Below are 3,715 nucleotides of genomic sequence, written 5' to 3' on the forward strand. Positions count from 1 at the left end.
AAAGAAAAACACCAATATAGTATACTAAAGCATATATATGGAATTTAGAAAATGGTAACGACAACGCTGTATGCGAGACAGCAAAAGAGACACAGATGTATAGAACAGTCTTTTGGACTCTGTGGGAGAGGGAGGAGGGGATGATTTGGGAGAATGGCTTTAAAACATGTATAATATCATTAAAAAAAAAAAAAGAAAAAAAAAGAAATCTTTATGCCAGTGTTCTAAACTCAGGGATGAGGGAAGCACCATTATCACTGCCTTCTTCACATGTGTATCATACCTTCATCACGTACAACACCTTTTGCTTCATTTTCATGGGGTACTAGGTGCTAAGAAAATAGGAAAACAAGGTAAAGTCCAGAGTGAGAATGCGAATGAGGAGGAGAGGGCTGAGGCCACTGCTGCTACAGCTTCTTCAGCAGCATGTCTGCTGTTTTTTTAAAGGGTTATTTTGGACAGACAAGGCAGTAACCCTACCAACTGAGGACATGAAGGAAATGATCTTAGCCACAAATTTTAGTCATCTGAAATACTCTCCCACGACTTTTTTCCAATCCAAATTTCCTTAGTGGTTTCAAAATATTTTGTACTAAAGATCATTTCTGACCCACTGAAGAAGTCTTGGGTTTGACTTAAAGGTACTTATATAACTACAACCAAGATTGATATTCTGGGGATTTAAGCACACTGATAACCAAACTGATGGCTGCAGATAAATATATACTTAAACTTCCAACGATTTCAACAACCCACTCTTAATAGTCTGTTATCTACCCTTTCCCATTGCTACCTCTGGGCTAAAAGAAGCATATGCCTGCAGATGAAAAAACCCACAAAATTTTCCCATCCTTCAAGTTTCTGCCTCCCTCAGCCAGGCAAAATGCCCAGTTGGCCGACTTTGAGGTCAGGTTGTAAGACATGTTTATGTAAAATATCTCCTTGAGGCTAGCAGTTTTAATAATATTTTCAGCTTTGAACTACTGCTGAGTTTTGTTTTATTTGATCCTTGATGCAGCTTTTGAAAAGATAGAATCAAAAAATAACTAAAAGGTAATATAAAAGAAATAGAATAGGATAAGATAAAATAATGAAGAAGCATGTTTAAAGGAAATGCTTTTCTTGAAAGAAAGAAGAAAGAGAAATTTGGAAATAAGATAATATAATGAGGAACAAAACAATGAAGAGCAGAGTGAATACATGAGAAAAACTGGAAAGTATGGGAAAGTAAATAAAATGAAGGGAAAGATCTAAACCTGTTAATTATACAGTTTTAACTGCTTGATTCCATACTTCCCTGTGCTGACATTTCTACTTCTGCTAATCATCATTTTTGGTGTTATTTTTGTCTGTTTCTTTTAGGCTGAAATATAAAGATTTGGAGGATGTGAACAATCAAGTATACCTCTTAGATAACTTTGTGTTATCATTCCAAAGTTCAAAATAGCATCCATTGCAGATTCACTATTAATTGTCAGACAAAACTTCTAAAGATAAATAAATGATATAATGAATGAACTAGGCTAACAGTACTAGCCTAGAAGAAATTTTCTTGAAAAGATATTTAGATTAGAGTAACTGCCTCTTTTTCCTTGTACCAGTTCTAGATTATGTCAGGGCCTGCAATGCAGGAGGCGTGGGTTTGATCCCTGGGTCAGGAAGATCCCCTGGAGGAGAAAATGGCTACATGGCTACCCACTCCACTATTCCAATATCAACAGTAAGAGAGACTCTACCCGAACCTAAAAATGGGCTCAATTAAAAAAAAAAATTAGAGGTGGGGTATAGAACCTTGGGAGAAGTGAAACAGTACTTTACAGATAGCTAGATGATAGAGGTGATACTTGATAGACTGTGGGTAGGTAGCTAGAACCCCCGGAAATAGCTCCGTCCCAGTAGAATGAGGAAGCTGATGTTCATAACGCATCCGTGGAGTGACCAGCTTATCAACGCTAACCCTCTGTTACTTTAACCCCTTAAACTATTACCTGTAGCTTCAAGACTTTCCAAATTCTAAACTGGAAAATTTGGTTTTTGTGATTCCTAATCTTGGGCTTCCCTGCTGGCTCAGGTAAAAATCTGCCTGCCAATGCAGGAGATGTGGGTTCCCTCCCTGGGTCAGGAAGATCCCCTGGAGGAAGACATGACAACCCACTCCAGTATTCTTGGCTGGGAAGTCCCATGGCCAGAGGAGCCTGGCAGGCTACAGACCATGGGGTCGCAAAGAGCTGGACCTGACATAGTGACCCCCACCACCACCAGGGTAATGGGGATTTGAGGAACCAAACTGATGTTCTAGTTCCTTTCTCACCTTTCACGGGGGATTTGGCCTTATTCTCCACGTTAGTGGCTGACCTGGCCTGTGTTCAGGGCTCTAGAATCTCTGAGACCTTACCTCATTCTGTTTTCCTGGATGCTTGATCCTTCTCTGTGGCCCAAATCCCCATTCTTTCTGGTCAGAACTCCCTGCTGCCGCAGTCACATCTACCTGGATTTGAAACGCCTGCCACCTGTCAGGCAGGTCTAGTGTGATGTCTCCTATCTGTATGAGCAGGTTGCTTTTGGAGGCTCATCACTGATCCCCACTTTCCTCTTGCCCAGCCTTCCCCCACTGCTTGCTGACAGCAACCCTCATTCTACTGCCAGGACTCTGTCTGACCACAAGCCTGGTGGTCCCTTCCTGCCACCACCCAAGCCAGGATTATAACACACTGAGACACTGGGAAGAGCTCAAGATCTTTTCATGTCACAGTTTTAGAAAGAAGGATGATGGAAAGCGTTGTCATAAACTGTCATTAGTAAATGCTAGAGGAAACATGGGGATCTTCAGTGAGTATATTACGAGGGATCTGGAAAAACCACTCATATAGAAAACTTCATTTTTCAACAACAGCGTAATATACGTTACGTAAGTATACGTAAGTTACTTAAGTTACGTAAGTATACGTAAACGTGCACATTTTCTCATTATTCCATTTGACACAAATATATTTAAGATAAGCATTTAAAATGTCCCTTGAAGATAAGTGCAGGGCAACGTGTGAAGACACGGAAGCCCCATCTGCTGCTCAGGAGATGCTTCTCTTGCCTGAGGAGTAGGGGGCAGAGTTGTTTCTGCTTTCGGAAATAGAAATAATACTGCCAGAAGCAAAAAGTCTCAATGTCCACATTGTCTTTGTCACCTAACCCAATATTTCTCTGAAAGAAAGACATTATACAGCTAAATACTAACCGAGACCCTTTCCCACATTAAGCACGTTCTGTTTTCCGTGTGGGTGCAAAGACAGCCTTTACAGGAGAAGCCTCACAAACAAGGTTGTCTTGCCCTTTGACATATCCTCAGGATGTGCCCAGCTTTAAAGGATTTAACAAAACCTCGCTGTACCCCTTAACTGTACCCCTGTGGCTGCCCATAGGGGTCCATGCCCTGCATAAATAACAGACTTCTTCAGATTCCAAGCACCTTTCTATTAGAGCAATTTGCCTTGTCAAGAAAGCTACAAGAGGTAAAAGCCAGTGCTTCTGTTCTTTTTTCATTGCTCTCTATTCTAATATGCATAATAGCTCACTTCAGTCCTTACGTAAGAAAAATAATTCAAACATGTTTTATGATAAAGTCTTATTAATTAAGAGTAAAATTCATTACAAAGCCAGGAATAGACAGAATATCAGAAAATGTCCCCCATATTTGGAAAGAAGTGCACCAAAGGAAAGC

Source organism: Bubalus bubalis, chromosome 7 (assembly GCF_019923935.1).
Source record: "Bubalus bubalis isolate 160015118507 breed Murrah chromosome 7, NDDB_SH_1, whole genome shotgun sequence".
NCBI classification, from domain to species: Eukaryota; Metazoa; Chordata; class Mammalia; order Artiodactyla; family Bovidae; genus Bubalus; species Bubalus bubalis.